Consider the following 19,910-nt stretch of genomic DNA (forward strand, 5'->3'; position numbering starts at 1 on the left):
TGTTAACAGAGAAACTATCCTTTGTATGTAGGAGTTGTACAGGCGTAATAAATGCTGAATGTGTGTGGAAAATAGACTTCGTCGACTGCCAGGTAGTCAACAGAAAGAGGTAGTAGATAGCTTCTGGTATCTAGGCAACCAGGTCAGTAGTGGAGGTGGTTGTTCCAAGAGCATTGCTGTGAGAATAAGATTAGTTTGGGCAAAGTTCAGAGAGCTGCAACCCCTGCTGGGAACAAAGGGCTTCTCTCTCAGAGTGAAAGGCAGGTTGTTTGCTGCCTGTGTGTGAATATCAATTCAGCATGGCAGCGTAACATGGGCTATAACAGCCGAGGACATGTGTAGGCTTGAGAGAAATGAAGCCAGTATGATTTCCGAAACTTGAACCTCACAGAAGCAATGACTATAGACTAAGACCTTTGACGATGTGCACTGCTTAAGAGGACTAGAGTCAAGTGCACCCATACTGGTGGCACAAAAGAAAATCAACCTTGAATATTGGGCCTCACAGAGACAAAGTGGCTGAATTCCTTTCGAGTGTTGGGCCTCACAGAATCAAGGTGGCTGAGTTCCTTTTGAGCATTGGTCCCATGGCGACAAATTGGCTGAGTTACTTTCGAGTTTTGGGCTTCACGGAGGCAATGACCAAGACCTTTGGCATTATGTCATTCTTGAGAAGAAGACCCATCAAGCAGAGAACAATCGCAGTCATGGCAGATACTGGTGTCACGTAAATGGCAACTGTGCCAGCAGCACGTAAAAATACCCATTACACTCTTGGAGTGGTTGGCATTAGGAAGGGCATCCAACCATAGCAAGCTATACCAAATCAGACTGGATCCTGGTGCAACCTTCCAGCATGTCACCTCCTCTCAAATCGTCCAACCCATGCTAGCATGGACAACAGACATTAAATGATTATATATATATATATATATATATATATATGCATGTGTTTGTTCCCACTACTACTTGATAATTGGTGTTGGTGTGTGTATGTCCATGTAACTTAGTGGTTCAGCAAGAGAGACTGATAGAATAATTACCATACTTTAAAACAATGAGTACTAAGATCACTTGAGTGCTACTGGTACCATGTAGTCCAGTATAACCTGTTACATGGTCGGGTCTTTGGCAACTAAACTGGCAACCCCACCAGGCTTGCTAAGTGAGGCGGGTGTTTGTTGGACACCCTGCAGCACAAAACATAAGACTTGTCAAAGGGTGGAAGAACTACAGCATAGTCAACGGCCATCCAACAACGTGTGTGTGTGGAGTGCTTTGTGCATGTGTGTCTGTGTGTGTGTGTATTGTATGTATTGCATTTTTTAAAAAAACATTTTAAACTCTGTATATGGTGTATATATTGCATTTTAAACTCTGTGTGTGTATATAGAATGTACATATTTTATTGTCATTGTCCCTTGTCTCAGCCGAGGCATTGTATCCCAGAAAAGGTGGAAGAACCATTTGGTCAATGGCTCAAATGGAATTTTGTGATCATTAGGACCCCGGTTTGGTTAATGACCAAGCAAAGGCGTATGAACTCCGGCCTAGGCAACCAGGTAGTATATGCCTACTGAAAACCATGGATCCTTTTCTCTCTTTCACCTTGGTTTGGATGGCACTGGCATGAGGGGCTCATTAGCCATGGTTGGCAACCCTCCTAGGAGAGGATAACTCCGACTTTAAACCTACGGTCTGAGGATCTCGCTGTCACTGTCCCAGCTCGCTAGGCCATGGTAGATGAACCTTGTGCTTAAAGGGTGGGGCCAGTTTGCACGCACTGCACTTCACCTTAAAACTCCCTAGCGCAGGCCAAAGGACACTAAGACTGATTCACTTGACTAGAAATTCTTCAAGGCAGTTCTGCTCCAGCATGGACAGAGAGTAGCGATGAAACAAACTGAAGATATTTGAATATTGTAATTCTTATTTCTATACCAAATAATTTGAACAGAATTAAAATGGTAAATTCTTACCTGTACTGATGGCAGGAATTGCAATTGATGTATAAGACTTTTCTTCAAGAACTGCCAAACAATTTTGAACGGCTCTTGAAAGGTAATCCATTTCCTGAACCCTTCCATTATTCCAAACGGGTCCAACAGCATGAATGATAGCCTTGCATTTGAGTTTACCAGCTTTAGTTGACACTACTTCTCCAGGTTTCAGTTCACTCTTTCTTTCTTTCATAATTCTGTTAGATTCAGCTTGAATTCCAAACCCACCTGCAAAGATATTTGCTTTCTTAATACATGTTCATATATGTTAATATATATCAATAATATTAATATGCCACACCTGACACGTGTGCAACACTTAAGAGAAAGAAATTGTTGAAAGAAGTTTTGTTGCTTAAATAAAATTTTTTAAGTAGGTCTCTTGTAATTTCTGGGAGAGATTTGAAACCACCACCTATGTTTTGTATTACTACTTCTCAATGCCCATGTCTTCTGGGCTACTGAAGCAACAACGGTCTTAATGAGAAAATTAAGATACTTAAATTTAATACTGGGTGTCACATAAGGGAGAGAGAAAGTGAGAGAGAAAGAGAGTGAAAAAGAGAGAGGGGTAGAGAGAGATGACAGCATGAAGCTGTCTTTTCAGAGTTGCTGATTATTTGAATTCCTTTCTAGGATTAAACTGAAATTGACCCCTGGCTATTAAATACCCAAGCTCACACACACACATGTCTTTTAGGTCTTCTACCCATTTGAATTCGGCCATACACCAGATGACATGGTAAGTCTTATGTTCCAAGATTTAAATTTTGAATTTGTTTTAACCATAAAATTACACCTCAGCTAAAAAACATCTTTTGGCTTTCACATACAAACTTTTGTTTCTCTTTCTATATTTTTTGTTAAGTTAGAATTTCTGTTTTAATCAAGATGTTTCCAATTTTTTTTTTCTTTTGCTATCAAGTAAGCCTTTAAAAATAAAATTAAAATCATGGAGCCGAAGAAGTTCAATAATATTCTATTTTTTCCTTATAGTATGAGAGAGATTTGGCTGTTATTTCTAGCAAATTGAACAACCACATAGTTATTCAATTGGTTCATTTGTTGATGTATATAAGTAAACAAAAACTAAAATACACACACACACACACATATCAATGTAAGTGTGTATCTGTGTGTGTGCGATAATGTGTCGCGTGGTGTAAATAAACACAACTTTCTCTTCCTATATTTCTTGTTAAGTTAGAATTTCCTCAAAAACTGTCTAACACATTCAGATATGTTTTTCAATTGAAACATTCAGAATCATTTTGGACATCACTTGAGTGATTTTTATGTTCATTTACAACCAATGTGTGTTGTCAAGACCTGGCTTCTCACCCACACACACACACATATATATGTATATATATATATGTGTGTGTATGTATATACCATCCCTCAGTTATGCACGTGGCAATGTTTTTTAAATAAACCCTTACTTGTGTTGATGCATTGTTTTTATTATTATTATTGTTGTTGTTGTTATTATTATCTTATTTAAGTGCATGTGTGTGTTAATATAACTGCAAAACAACATAACCATTAGATTTGTATAATCAATGGTTTCGCTACAGTTAGTGGTAAGTAGATCAATTTATTCGAATCAAGGATTTGATTTAGAAAAAAAGGACAATAGAGTTCACCCCTAGACTTATTGACAAGAAAATGGGAAAGCAGAGAAGGACCAAAAGTGACAAAGGAATACCACTGTTGTATCAGTTTACAACAAAGAGATACTCACCACCAAATATTCACCAAGCAAACTTTGAATATGAGTCGTGGAAAATACTAAAAAATGTTAAATCTTAAAAATACCCCCCACAGAGGAGATACGCATTTGAGAAATATTAAAATAATAATCTTGGAACTTAAGAGAAAGGATGGTATTACTGTACACTTGGACAAGACTAGGAATATATATAATCTACTTATATAAAAGAGGGAAAAAGCTTGCACACTTTGGATTTGGTCAGGATTCAATGGCACTAGACATACTAGGATTGAGCTGAAAATTGGCAGGGGTATTAAATGCATGGTGATGATTCGACCTGCGATGGTTAAAATTTGCAAGCAATAAAGATGTGGTTGCTATGGCAAAGAGAGTGAAAATTGACAAGTGTTTGTTTTTCCTCTCTCATGGTTATCACCCTTTCTTCTTCCATCTCTTTCTTGCCTCCCTTCTCTTCAATTTCTCTCTATAATGGTGTTTGAAGTTTCCACTATCTTTCCCTCGCCGCCTTTGCCAGTGCGGTCACTCTCTCCTCTCTCTCTTTCTCTCTCTCTCTCTGTACGTTTATCTGCACTTTCTCTCTATAACGACGTTTCACAGCTTTGCCGTCTCTGTCACTCTCCCACCACGTTTCTCACTGTACTTCTGCCTCTATCTATAGAGAGAGAAACCGTGACAGTCGCAACAGTTTAAATATTCCCATCTTTTAGAACGCTGACATATTCTCGCCCACCACCATCGTACAATCATAACAGATATTATTAATCAGATGTATATTGTGTTAATTTATATATGTGTGTATATAAATATATATAAATAATGTGTATACATATATATCTTTACATAATGGGGTTGGGGGGAAAATGGGATCTTTTGATCTTGATCGGAAGATTTGATGTGCATGTGTGTGTATGTGTGTGAAAGAGAGAGTGTGTGTGAGTGTGTGTTTTTGATGAGGTGTGCGAGACACACACACATATACACACACGGAATGCCAACTCCTACATTAGACAAAAAGAATTAAAACAATATCTATGAATCTGATCATAAAATAGCCAACACAAAGCACTCACACACACACACACGCACACACACACACATACACACGCACACATACACACACACACATACACACGCACACATACACACACATGCACACACACACACATAGAGCCAACTTCTACATTAGACAAAAAAATTTAAACAATGTCTATTGTAAAAATTTTCTACTATGACCTCACATTTTCTATGTATGTGTGTATACCTTAAAAGACATGATTAGTCAGAGGTCCAATAGAATAGTTTTCAGAAACAGACTACATACAAATTCTTTCTTCACAACTCCTGAAGCTGTTTTTTGCGAAGATATTTTCACTTCACTCACTCTATCTCTCTTTCTCTCTCACATACACGCGCAAGCACGCACGACACACACACACGTCCATTTCACATATCTTCTTTCAATTTCTGCCATCTGCAAATAAAATTCTTATGGATACAACTACTTACAAAAATAGGGATTAATGTGTAATTTCTTTCTATGTTCATAATTAAATAAATGTTTTAATGATTAGACAGGGGTCCAATACAATAGCTCTCAGAAACAGACTATGTACAAATTCTTTCTTCACAACCCCTGAAGCTGGTTTTTGATGGGGGTTGGGGAGAAATTTTCATACTGCTGGAGGCTCCAATCGAAACAGGGGACCCGAAATGAGGTTGAGAAATGCTGTTATAGATTATGCCTAACCGAAAACGATCACAGTCACATCATTCAAACAAATCGGGTGAAACCGGGCTTATCTATGTATATAAAACTGAGACTGTCTGTCTGTCAGTGTGAATCCCTAAAACTTGAGAACTACACAACCAACTTCATTCAAATTTACAATGCAAAATTTTTAATTTTCAAAAATTACAATTCCAAAGGGTTGAAGCAAACCCAAGCAACGCCGGGCAATACTGCTAGTCTGAAATATATATTACTATCATGAATTATTAAAAGAAGGAAATTACTAGCAGTTACAGAATAGCTAATAAAAATATATTGAGAACTTTTAACCTAATATCTATACAGATAATGACCGATTACAAATTGGATGATAGGACTAAACCTTTTGTTCCAAAGAAACCTAGGATTATGCTAAAAGACCATAAGGAGAATTTCTATGACAACCCTAAAGTAAGATTAATTTGCCCAGGTAAATCAGACTTAGGTAAGCTAAAGTACGCCATTATAGATAGGTATATACCTGCAGTTAAGAACACAATAAAATTGAAGCTTTGGTCTATATGTAAAAAGTAACTGATTGGTTTAATGGAATTGACAATAAAAAAGGAAAGAAATTTTTACAAATTCATACAGATAATTATTATTTAACCATATATTATTAAAAAAGGCTCTTTTGTTCATGAGAAATATTCTAAACTAACTATGGAAGAAATTAACATAATTTTAACTGTCAGGAAAATAGTTATTGAATTTCACAACAAATATTGGATTGAAAAAGTCAATAATGATGGCTTTCATACAACAATGGGATCTGAGGAGTTTGCACAAATCACTGATCTAGTAGGTATATATATTCTATTTAATTTAAGTAGAGATTTTTCCTGAATTTAGGGGAGGTTGGTAAGGGGATGATACAACTTTTACTCCTAGAAACTTTTCTAATAGAAAATTAGAAATGTACAAGAAGGAATTTTATAGATTAAAAAAAACTTTGGACTCTCCATAACTATCGAAAATAAGCATGTGTCAGTAACCTATTTACATGTTAACCTTAACCTCGTTATTGGCAACCACAACCCATTACATAAATCTAACACCAACCTTAGATATACAAATATTGGAAGTAATCATCCTAGATCTATCATAAATTCTTTGATTTACAATGTATCTAGAAGAATCTCAACTTTATGGCCAAATGAGAAGATTTTCAACAAAAATGTGGACTTTTACAGCATGGCACTTGGGAGGGCAGGACATAAGCAGAAGCTAAAATATTGTGCACCGAGCATAAACTCCAGTGATATGCATAATTTAAATATAATTGATAATAACAGAAAATTAAAAGCATCTGAACCAAATAGAAATAAGGGTAAGAATAAAAATAAATATAAACTAAATAAAAATGATATTCTAAATATGAAAACCGATTCATTGCTTAATTCCTCTAACGATATTCATAAAAGTAAAAATGATATTAAATGACATACCCCATATATAAAGAAAATTGATTAACAGTTACATAATTATAATAAAACTTATAATAAGCGTAATATTATTTGGTTAATTATTCCATTTGCCAAGTAAATTAAGAGTAACTTAGTTAAATCTCTTTATAAACTATTTACAAATCAATTTTCTAAAGAAATGAAGTATTACGACATAATTAACCCCAGCAGGCTCTGTGTTGGATATTATGTCTCGATTAAGGTTTCCCAGATTATATTTTCACATAACAATAAACAGTTAACTAATTTCTATAATAGTACAGTTAGATTTAGTTATGATGCATTACTTGACAACAAAAATAATTCTGATTATAGTGAATATACAAAAAGAGAAATCTTCTAAAATATGAAGGGAAACAATGAACGTTGTATCCTATTGTAACCAGAATACTGAATCTTTGAGCAATGATAATACTGATAGCAAGTCTATATGAGCAAATAAGAATATGTATTGTGACTGCAAATTTAAGCATAACTGTTTGTTTAAAAATTGTTACAAATAAAAAAGATGTGGTATATAGAAGTAAAGCGGAAGCTGAGGGTAAAAACTACTTTTACATAGGATCTATGGATAATTACATAAAAATGTATATTGCAAACCGTGAGTCCACAATTATAAACAGAAGTAAATTATCTTATACTAGTCTAAAGAAGTCTATTTGTGAATTAAGGACAATAATAAAAATCATAACCTAAAGTGGGAAATCATAAGACATGCGAAATCCTATAAAACTGGATATTCTCATTGCAATTTTTGTATTGATAAAATTTTTCAAATTTTAACTTCTACACATAAACATCATAGCATATCATACTCTCACTAGTAATAATGAAATTTTAAGAATAGATTAATTTACTTACCGCTAACTGTATTGAAAGCATTGTCTATATAAATCTAATGGTTATGTTGTTTTTCAAATATATTAACACACACATGCACACAAATAAGATAAAAATAATAATTATAAAAAGAAAATGCATCTGCACAAGTAACGGTTTTTTAAAAGTAAGTTAACATGTTCATGCATACATACATGATGATCTTCTTTCAGTTTCTATCAACGAAATCCACTCCCAAGGCTTTGGCCAACCACTGACCTATAACAGAAGACACTTGTCCAAAATGCTGTGAGTGGAATTGAACCTGAAACCACGTGATCAGGAAGTTAGCTTCTCAACCACACTTGGATCTAAAAAGAAACATTAACTATAAAAAATGGTATTACTAACCTTTCTGCACAATGGCTGCTGCAACACCTCCCATATGTTCCAATCTACCATTTGCAGCATTAACAATAGCATCTGTGTCCAGAGTCGTGATGTCACCTTCCCTCAACACGATTTCACAGTTCTTATAATTAACTTTAACTATTTCTTCTGTTTCATTTCCTAAATCTGAATTTAATTTTATACTCTCAGATTTCTTCTGCTTTTCCCATAAGAAATTGTTTCCTTCTTCAGTTTTCTGGGTTTCTTGAGATCTTAATGTTCCATCTTTTGAGCTGATATCTTTTCTTAAATTTTCTATAAATATTTCCATTTTCTTAAATTGCTCTTGTGTTCCTTCCAGGTGTAACTTATTATCTTTGAGACACACATTCTTAATTTTATTTTTCGCACCAAAGTCATTGATTTCTTGTTCTTTGAACTCTTTAAGAAAGAGGAAATGTGCATGTGTCATCGATATATAAGATTCATCAGTTAAAGATTGCTTAAAGTTATCAATTTTGCTTTTTATATCATTAACTACAGCATCAACAGCAACAAGAGAATTTTCTCCAATAAAATGGGAATCTGGAAACTCTTCTTTTAGTTTTTCAACAAATGTCAGCCACTTTCCATAATGTGGAGTATCCTTAATTTTGTGTACAAAATCCAGTGTGTTGGCGACAAAAGTTTCTTTCATAATTTCTTCCAAAAGTGAAAGATGTGTTTTATCACTTGCATAAAGTAATACTGAATCACCATCACCCGTTTCCCATGAACCAATACATTTCTTGTTTCTCAGTTCTTCATCAAGATATTCTTTCACTGGTTTTTTATTTATGATCATTCCAGTATTTAAAGGCAAACACAATTCAGATTTAACAATTGACTGAAGAATTTTATACATATTCTTGAGACAAGTAGCTAATTCGGAATACTGGCCTTCAAAAATAACTTTGTTACCATGAATTCTGACTTGTAGATCTTCAGATTGTCTTTCTGCCTGCTCAAAAAATCTGAGACCAGATAGAATACGCCTTCCATGAATACTTAAATCATCCTCATATATCGATCTAAGATTATCCAAAAGTCTGTTTTTCATTTTAATCACATTACTTTTATCAAATCCAAAAATATGAACTTTATGATATTGGATATCAAAATAAAAATACATCTCATCATCTTCACTTTTCAATGTTCTAGCAACATCTTCAAAAATATTGGTTGGAACATCAATGATTTCAACAGTAATGGAATTTAATAAGTCTTCCAAACATTGTTCAATTTGCTTCAAATTTCCTTCAGAATAACTTAATTTCAGTTTATTAAACTTGGAATCTTTCCATATTACTTCAGCCCATTTCTTTAATTGGTCATTAACTATGATTTTATGTCTTTTTAAGAAAGTCAGATGGAACTTGGAAGGTAGTAAATAGTCATGGACTTGCTGTCTTGAAATGGTATTTTCTTCTGATGGTTCCCTCAATGGTTGAACATCTGACTTCACATTTTGCAGTATATGATCTCTGCTACAATCGTCCAGCACAACTAAATTATGAAAAAGTAAAAAGATAAAATCATTTCGTTGGTGAGGGATTAGGGGTGAGCTGGGGAGTTTAGTGGGTAAAGACAGAAAAGTATTTGAAGACAGAAAAATATAATCAACATTTAACAGACACTAAGTAAACACTATCTCTATTAATTATAATAAATACTAGAAACATCACTGAAATTCTGGTTTCAAATTTTGGCACAAGGCCAGCAATTTCAGGAGAATGGCTAAGTCAATTACATCAACCCCACTGCTCAACTGGTACTTATTTTATTGACCATAAACATCACTGAAATTTTGGTTTCAAATTTTGGCACAAGGCCAGCAATTTCAGGAGAGTGGCTAAGTCAATTACATCCACTCCAGTGCTCAGCTGGTATTTATTTTATTGACCATAAACATCACTGGAATCTTGATTTCAAATTTTAGGACAAGGCCAGCAATTGCAGGAGAGTGGCTAAATAGATTACATCGATCACATTGCAAATGCAAGAGGATGAAAGACATAGTCATCCCTGTCAGTATTTGAACATTGAGTGTGAAGATGGACGAAATACCGCTAGCCATTTCATCCGACATGCCCGCCCATCACCATTATCACTGAGATAATAAGAAACATCATCATCATTTAGCGTCTGTTGTCCCTGGTGATATGGGTTGGACAGCTTGACCAGGGCTGGTAATGTGGGAGACTGCAACAAATGCCAGTCTGGTTTGGAGTGGTTTTCTATGCCTGGATACTTTGCGATCGTCAACCCATGCCATGCTGAGTTTGTATGTCTTCTCTTGCAGTTCCTGATAATTAGATTCGCAATTAAGAGCTGATCCTTCGTTTCCTGACTTCTTTTACGGTACCCTTTCTGTTTAATGGGTAGCAGCCCACTTTTTCCCAAGCATCTGTACAGTTCAGCAGCCAAATTACCTGACATTAGTTTCCATGTTGCATCCAAGTTGGATGCAACATTTCCCTTTCCAGGATCCTTGGAATGTAACAATGTCTTTCCCTTTGTCTTCCAGCTGGGTACTGCACCTTCCTGCAAGCACTCATCTAGCTGTTGCACTTTCCTTTGATGGATCCCTCTCAGCTTCTTCATCCAATAATCTGGGACCCCATCCAGTCCTGGGCTCTTCCAATTTGGGAAATTTCTTAACTGCTTTTTTTTATCATTTCTGTAGTTATTTTTATGTCTTTTTTACCTTCTATATTTCTTAACCTATCTTGGATTTCATGCAGCCACTCTGCTTCATTATTATCATCTGCAGATTGGTACCAGATCTCTCTCCAAAATGCCCTACTTTCCTCTGCTTCTGGTATCATTGTTATGTGTAATTGCCCATCCAGTTCCTGAAACAGCTACTTCTGATATGCTTCTAACAATCTGTTCTGCTTGAATTATTTTCTTCTATTGACATATCTTTCCTGTTTTGCTTTGATTGCTCCAACTCTTTGTTTCATTTCTTCCAATATCTCATCATACAATTTATCTCTTATTCCATCTGTCCTTTCCAGCATCATTCTTATACTTTCATTCTGCAATTCCCCTCTTCTCAATCTATCAACTTGTCCTAAATGCCTTTGTTCCTTACAAATTCCTCTACACCAGAACGGTTCTTTACGTTCTGTTTGTTCTTTCCTTTTCTATCCAATTCTATCTGCAGCAACAGTTGCTGCACCCCAAATAATCTTGTGAGTTTCAGTGATATTTCTCGTATGGAACAGCCCAAGAACTGAATCTATCTTTATGGTTTCAACCTTGATCTTGCATTGGTCAATGTACCTCAGATTATGGTGGGGAAGGGTCTTAATGATGGTCTTCTCAAATATATCCTCTCTATGTCTTGTTGGGCATCACCGTATTATTGGGATACAGCTCTTCCTATTACTTCTGCTTAATTTGTGGAGAATGCATTTACATTTACACTTTGCTCTACATCTTCACTGCCCTTATTTATTTCTCTGTTCTCACTGGGCACATTATCTGTTGGTGAAGGATTATTTCTCCTTTCTACTTTTCTTTTTATCTCTTCAATTTCCATGTCCGTTAACCACCTTTTTTCTCTAATTGCTCTTGCTTGGTCGGCTAACAATTGCTCACTTGTTTTGAAGAGTCCTATCTCATTCCATTTGGCTCTCATTCATTGTCAGAATCCCCTTCTGTTGGGTTGATTCCTGATCCAGCATTCAATTTGATTTCGTGCACAAGCAACATCTTCAAAAATATCGGTTGGAATATCAATGATTTCAACAGTAATGGAATTTAGTAACTCTTCCAAACATTGTTCAATTTGCTTCAAATTTCCTTCAGAATAACTTAATTTCAGTTTATTAAACTTGGAATCTTTCCATATTACTTCAGCCCATTTCTTTAATTGGTCATTAACTTTGATTTTATGTCTTTTTAAGAAAGTCAGATGGAAATTGGAAGGTAGTAAATAGTCATGGACTTGCTGTCTTGAAATGGTATTTTCCTCTGATGGTTCCCAGAATGGTTGAACATTTAACTTCACACCTTCCAGTTGATGTCGTCTTCTACAAACGTCCAGAACAACTGAATTAGGAAAAGGTAAAAAGACAAAATCATTTCGTTGGTGAAGGATTGGGGGTGAGCTGGGGAGTTCAGTGGGTAAAGACAGAAAAAAGTATTTGAAGACAAAGTAATATGTTATTAGTATAATACATTAGCAAACAGAAAAATATAATCAACATTTAACAGATACTAAGTAAACACTATCTCTATTAATTATAATAAATACTAGAAACATCACTGGAATGCTGGTTTCAAATTTTGACACAAGGCCAGCAATTTCAGGAGAGTGGCTAAGTCAGTTACATCAACCCCAGTGCACAACTGGTACTTATTTTATTGACCATAAACATCACTGGAATTTTTGTTTCAAATTTTGGCACAAGGCCAGCAATTTCAGGAGAGTGGAGTGGGTAAGTCAATTACAAAGACCCCTGTGCATAACTGGTACTATTTTATTGACCATAAACATCACTGGAATTTTTGTTTCAAATTTTGGCACAAGGCCAGCAATTTCAGGAGAGTGGCTAAGTCAGTTACATCAACCCAGTGCTAAACTGGTACTTATTTTATTGACCATAAACATCACTGGAATTTTTGTTTCAAATTTTGGCACAAGGCCAGCAATTTCAGGAGAGTGGCTAAGTCAATTACATCAACCCCAGTGCACAACTGGTACTTATTTTATTGGTAATTAGATTAGCAATCAAGAGCTGATCCTTCGTATCCTGGCTCCTTTTACTGTACCCTTTCTGTTTAATGGGTAGCAGCCTACTTTTTCCCAAGTATCTGTACAGTTCAGCAGCCAAATTACCTGACATTAGTTTCCATGTGAGCAGAAAGCATGTTATTGTTCTAAAGTTGGATGCAGCATTTCCCTTTCCAGGATCATTGGCACGTAACAATGTCTTTCCCTTTGTCTTCCAGCTGGGTACTGCACCTTCCTGCAAGCACTCATCTAGCTGTTGCACTCTCCTTTGATGGATCCCTCTCAGCTTCTTCATCCAATAATCTGGGACCCCATCCAGTCCTGGGCTCTTCCAATTTGGGAATTTTCTTAACTGCTTTTTTTTATCATTTCTGTAGTTATTTTTATGTCTTTTTTGCCTTCTATATTTCTTAACCTATCTTGGATTTCATGCAGCCACTCTGCTTCATTATTATCATCTGCAGATTGGTACCAGATCTCTCTCCAAAATGCCCTACTTTCCTCTGCTTCTGGTATCATTGTTATGTGTAATTGCCCATCCAGTTCCTGAAACAGTTACTTCTGATATGCTTCTAACAATCTGTTCTGCTTGAATTATTTTCTTCTATTGTCATATCTTTCCTGTTTTGCTTTGATTGCTCCAACTCTTTGTTTCATGTCTTCCAATATCTCATCATACAATTTATCTCTTATTCCATCTGTCCTTTCCAGCATCATTCTTATACTTTCATTCTGCAATTCTCCTCTTCTCAATCTATCAACTTGTCCTAAATGTCTTTGTTCCTTACAAATTCCTCTACACCAGAACGGTTCTTTACGTTCTGTTTGTTCTTTCCTTTTCTATCCAATTCTATCTGCAGCAACAGTTGCTGCACCCCAAATAATCTTGTGAGTTTCAGTGATATTTCTCGTATGGAACAGCCCAAGAACTGAATCTATCTTTCTGGTTTCAACCTTGATCTTGCATTGGTCAATGTACCTCAGATTATGGGGGGGAAGGGTCTTGATCCTGGTCTTCTCAAATATATCCTCTCTACGTCTTGTTGGGCATCACCGTATTATTGGGATACAGCTCTTCCTATTACTTCTGCTTAATTTGTGGAGAATGCATTTACATTTACACTTTGCTCTACATCTTCACTGCCCTTATTTATTTCTCTGTTCTCACTGGGCACATTATCTGTTGGTGAAGGATTATTTCTCCTTTCTACTTTTCTTTTTATCTCTTCAATTTCCATGTCCGTTAACCACCTTTTTTCTCTAATTGCTCTTGCCTGGTCGGCTAACAATTGCTCACTTGTTTTGAAGAGTCCTATCTCATTCCATTTGGCTCTCATTCATTGTCAGAATCCCCTTCTGTTGGGTTTATTCCTGATCCAGCATTCAATTTGATTTTGTGTACAAGCAGCCTCTGGACTAAAATAGCATAGATTTTGTGTTTATCTTGTTTCAGTCATGCTAATCTGACCAGATATAGAAAGACAGGAAATTTTTGGTTCACCTTTTCTACAACCTCCCCGGCCTCAAGGTGAGTGGTGCCCTCTCCAAATGGAACTGCTCAGACACCCATGTAGCAACTGAATTTTACCACTGTCTTGGGCAGCAAGGAGACGATTTTATATCCAGCGTGGGCTGCCTACGTGCAGGTCGCTGACTACATGCTTCCAACCTGTAAGGTCTGCTTGCTTCACCACCTTCCCTTCACTGTAGGACTTCCGAATAAAAATATACTAAAAATGAATGCATATATAAATATATACTAAGAATAAAGATACATATATACTGAAAATAAAAGGAACAAACATATATATATATATATATATATATATATATATTATATATATATATATATATATATGTACATGTACATAGATATAGGGGGGAAAAATCAGCACACATCGAGCAGAGGTCAACAATGTCTGTCCAGAGTTGTAGGTCTAATAAGGTTTGCACAATCCCTCATAGACCCTCTCCACTTTATTGACATTATCCAGAGACAAGCTGGAGCAATATGTCTGATCCCAATATGCACCACAGGCTCAAGGATGTGCGAATGCTATGATCTCTAGCACAAACCAAATATCCTCAAAATGTCCAATGCCATTCCCTGCATATCTGGTTTTATATCAGAATGACCTTCTTCTAGAGACATGCTTCAATAGAAGCTGAGGGGCACTCCCAGTGGTTTTTCAGCACACCAGACACCATCCCAGATATTCTGCATACGCGGTCTATTGCATTAGGTTCATCCGACTTTTCAGCAGGTCTTGTTTGTAATCTTGCTGGGTTTCTAGCAACCCTCCTCACCAGGATATTCTGGTGGGTGTGCCAGTTTAGTTGCCGACAACCCAACCATGCAACATATTTTACTGGATTCCATGTTACCAGTAATACTTATGAGAACCTCATAAGTGACCTGACATATATATATAAATACATATGTATATATATATATATATCCATATATATATATATATATATATTATATATATATATATATATATATATATATATATATATATATATGAAAGGAACTATTCAAGTGTGATTGTTACCAGCATCACCTTACTGGCACTTGAGCCTCGTGCTAGTAGGGTGCCAAGAGCACCATCCGAGCGCATGATCGTTGCCAGAGCAAGCAACTGGCTTCCATGCTGGTGGCACATAAAAGGGCACCATTTGAGCGTGATCATTACCAACATCGCCTTACTGGCACCTGTGCTGGTGGCATGTGTAAAAAAGATTTGAGCAAGGTCGTTGCCATGACCACCTGACTGGCCCCCATGCCGGTGGCACGTAAAAAGCACCCACTACACTCTCGTAGTGGTTGGCGTTAGGAAGGGCATCCAGCTGTAGAAACTCTGCCAAATCAAGATTGGAATTTGGTGCAGCCATCTGGTTCGTCAGCCCTCAGTCAAAATCTTCCAACCCATGCTAGCATGGAAAGCGGACATTAAACAATGATGACGATACACACACATACACACACACATATATATATATATACACACATCATCATCGTCATTGTTGTTTAACATCTGCTTTCTATGCTGGCATGGGTTGGATGGTGTGACTGAAGGCTGTTGAGCCAGAAGGCTGTGCCAGGCTCAATCTGATCTGGCAAAGTTTCTACAGCTGGATGCCCTTCCTAGTGCCAACCACACCGAGAGTGTAGTGCGTGATTTTACGTGCCACCGGCACGAGGGCCAGTCAGTCAGTTCTGGCAACGACCATACTCAAAGGTGTTTTTTACGTGCCACCTGCATGGGAGCCAGTCCAGTGGCACTAGCATCAACCACGTTTGAATGTTATCTTTTCACATGCATCAGCACATGCGCCGGTAAGGTAGCGCTCGCAACGATCATGCTTGAATGGTGCATTTTATGTGCCACCAGCACAGGAGCTAATCAGCTTGGATGTGCTTTCAATGTTCTACTGGCACAAGTGCCAATCAGGTAGTACTGTCATCAGCCATGTCAGAAGTTCTGATTTTGTTTTCACTTGCCTTAACAGGTCTTTGCAAGCAAAGTTTATTTTCCAATGAATGTAGGGTACTCGTAAGTGGGCTGGTTACACCTACTGGCATAGGGCATGGGTTATGCTCTCACTTGGCTTATTGAATCTTCTCAAGCATGTGTATATGCATATATATATATATATGCAAACAACCCCTAGACTTTTTCTTTAAGCCTGGTGCTTATTCTCTTGATATCTTCCACTGAACTGCTAAGTTACAGAGACATAAACACACCAACATCGGTTTCTAAGCAATGTGGGGGGGGGGGAACAAACACAGACACAAATACTCACACATAAATATATATAGGACAGACTTCTTTCAGTTTCTGTCAACCAAATCTACTGACATGGTTTTGCTCGGCCCAAGGCTATAGTAGAAGGCACTTGCCCAAAGAGCCACACAGTGAGACTGAACCCAGAACCATGTAGTTAGGAACCAAGCTTCTTGGCACACAGCCACATTCATGCCTATATATATGTATATATATATACACACACACACACACACATATATATAGTAGAAATATGTTACAAAAAGAAAATATAAAATACATGTGGCAATGTAAGGGTCAAATATGAAAAATCAACGAAAATGCACATTGTAAATAAAAAAAGGCTTTTTATGAAAGGTAACGACAAATATATACATTTAGATGGACTGAGGTACTAATAAAAGTCATTATTATGAGATGATTATAAAGTCAGAAGACAAAGTGTACCATGGTTTCCGTAAAGCTATTCATTGCTTTATAAACACCAGCTAATACACGGTGTCAGGTCCGATAGTTGCTGAGAAAAAAGATTATTTGTAAAAGAAAAAGAAGAGAAAGAACATCCTCTGGAATAACTCAATCACCATTTGTCTGAATTATGCACCACTCTTCACTCTTTACCTCATAACAATTTTCTAAATGAAAATCCCCTTATAGATGATACACAAGACAGCAATACCTCCACACTTACACTATCTATTAAAAACCACATTATCCACATATGGAATGAAAAACTTAAAGCCATGAAATTTTCTTTCTGGAATATGATTAAAAATAACCACAAGGCAGAAATCTATGAACACTGGCTAAATTCTACACCAATAATTTTGCCTTGTAAATTCCAAATTAAGTGTATTCCAAATGAGCAGGATCAACAAAGGCAATCAAGAGAGAAACTAACACTGGAAAAAATGAAGATAGAAATAGAACTCCTTAAGCTTAGAGCGCTAAGCACAGAACAAAAATTTAAAAACATAGATGAGGAGATTTACAAGGAATTAAAGAAACATGCAAATGGTCCCCACTTGGAAAGTGTTTTTAAACTATGGTAAAACAACTTGCGTGGATGAAGAAACTATGCTGGGATAAACAAGCCAATTTCTTTAATAACTACGAAACTCAACATAGAAAAATAAACCAAAAACACACAGAGAAATGACCCCACATGTATCTAACACAAACCACAAACGGTCTAGGGGACGCAACTCGAGCTTCTTTAACTCTCTTACTCCCCCAAATAACTATCAAACAACTATCAATAATTCAACCCATAGGAGTAAATCTAGACTTAATCTTCAAGGTATCCCATATACAAACCAAAGATTACATCGAAACCTCCAGACTAACCTAAGTTTTGGTGAACCAATTCCTACCAAGAACTTACCTCCAAGACTTTATCCCCAACATAGCTACCTCAACCAGTCAGCTAGACAAAACATGACCAGACAACATAACCTCTCCCTCCACCCATATTACAATATTAAAAATCAATTAAACCCAAACTACAGCCACAGACGATATAACAACCCTCAGTACAACCATAATCCAGTACACTACACAACCACTCCACCACAAACATACTACCATAGACACACTTTACACCCATTTTTCCTCAGCAAACCAAACAAAATACAGACCTTCCACATCAATCCACCTCCTACAATAATTTTTTAGATGCAAACCAGAGAAACAGAGATGTGAAATGGACCAAAATAAACAAGTCTAACCGAAAATAATCAACCTGTCAGAGAAGATCCTGAATTCTACACAACCCAAAATCCTAGCAAGAGGTTTAAAATTTACTCCTACTCTCTCAGATCGAACCCAAATGAAATTAAGGACAATACTATGGACTTCTGCCAAAATTTACGCCTCACAGAAGCACTTCACAACTACACCAGCGAAGATGATTCAATAGTGAAAAACAAAAGTGAGTACAGCCTACAAAAGCCAGAAATAAAGTACTTGATGTTTTTTGTGAACACATAACCTGTTTTCCTTACAATACCCTACCAAAACAACATATTAAATCCAACCTTAACTTAAATGAATGGAAAGACCTTGTCGAGCTAAAAAATGACATAAACCTCACCATTAAAGAAGCCGACAAAGAAAGTGCGGTGGTATAGATGGATACAGAGTACTACAAAAATTTAATACTTTCCATATTGGAAAATAATACTTACTATGAGAAATTAACACATTACAACCCACAGAAAACACTGAAAAACGTATCCTCCTTACTCCAAATTCATGGAAAGGGTCTCACTAAACATGAAATAGACTATTTATCCAATTTGAAATACAGTCCTAGACTATTCTTCGGATTACCCAAAATACATAAAAATCCACACATTTGTGAAGCCTGCAAAGTTTCTACAAGCCTATGCATTAATGTCCTTCCCCCTACTGACCTCAAACTGAGACCCATCATAGCTGGCCCTTCTTGTGAAACCCACCGTTTGAGCAACTTCCTTGACATATTATTCAAACGTCTTTTAAAATATGTGAAAAGCTTTATCAGGGATGACCTAGACATGCTGAACCACCTCCTGAAGACAGTAAAGGAAGGAACCCTGCTGGTATCTTTCGGTGTGGTGAATCTATACACCAATATCCCACATGACTGGTATAGAAGCAATCACATTCTGGCTAGAAAAATACCCAGAAGAGATCCCAGGACGCATTAACCACAGTTTTATAATTGAAGCACTCAAATTCATCCTGCTGAACAATCATTTCATGTTCGATACATCTTACTATCGACAAAAATGTGGAATTGCAATGGGAACCAGAGCTGCTGCAGTGATTGCAAACCTTGTAATGGTTTACCTAGAATTCAAGTTATACCAATCAAAAATATGGCACCTCTTTTAAATGCTATTTAAAGGAGAACTGGAAGAGATATTTGGATGATTGCTTCATACTTTGGAAAGACAGCACGGATAAACTCCTTGATTTCAAAATAATGCTCAAAAACATATACAGCAATATACAATTTACTATGGAACACATAAGTAAACTACTCCCTTATCTAGACATCTTAATTAAAATAGTTAACAACCACATAGACACAGACATCTTTTATAACCCACAGATTCTAAACAATACCTATCATTTAACTCCTTCCACCCCAAACACATAAAAATTAATACACC

At 36.5% G+C, this 19,910-nt stretch overlaps 2 protein-coding genes across 2 annotated transcripts in view; both read right to left on the bottom strand.

The window, feature by feature from the left end:
- Positions 1-19,910, bottom strand: part of LOC115232537 (protein mono-ADP-ribosyltransferase PARP14-like) — a 172,703-nt gene that overhangs the window by 40,717 nt on the left and 112,076 nt on the right. The window lies entirely within an intron of this gene.
- Positions 12,153-19,910, bottom strand: part of LOC118761975 — a 53,801-nt gene continuing 46,043 nt past the window's right edge. Inside the window, exon 5 of the mRNA XM_036500175.1 lies at positions 12,153-12,276. The gene's annotated coding sequence lies outside the window, so the exon portion shown is untranslated. The remainder of the gene's footprint in view (positions 12,277-19,910) is intronic.

Source organism: Octopus sinensis, linkage group LG1, assembly GCF_006345805.1.
Source record: "Octopus sinensis linkage group LG1, ASM634580v1, whole genome shotgun sequence".
In the NCBI taxonomy this organism is placed as follows: domain Eukaryota; kingdom Metazoa; phylum Mollusca; class Cephalopoda; order Octopoda; family Octopodidae; genus Octopus; species Octopus sinensis.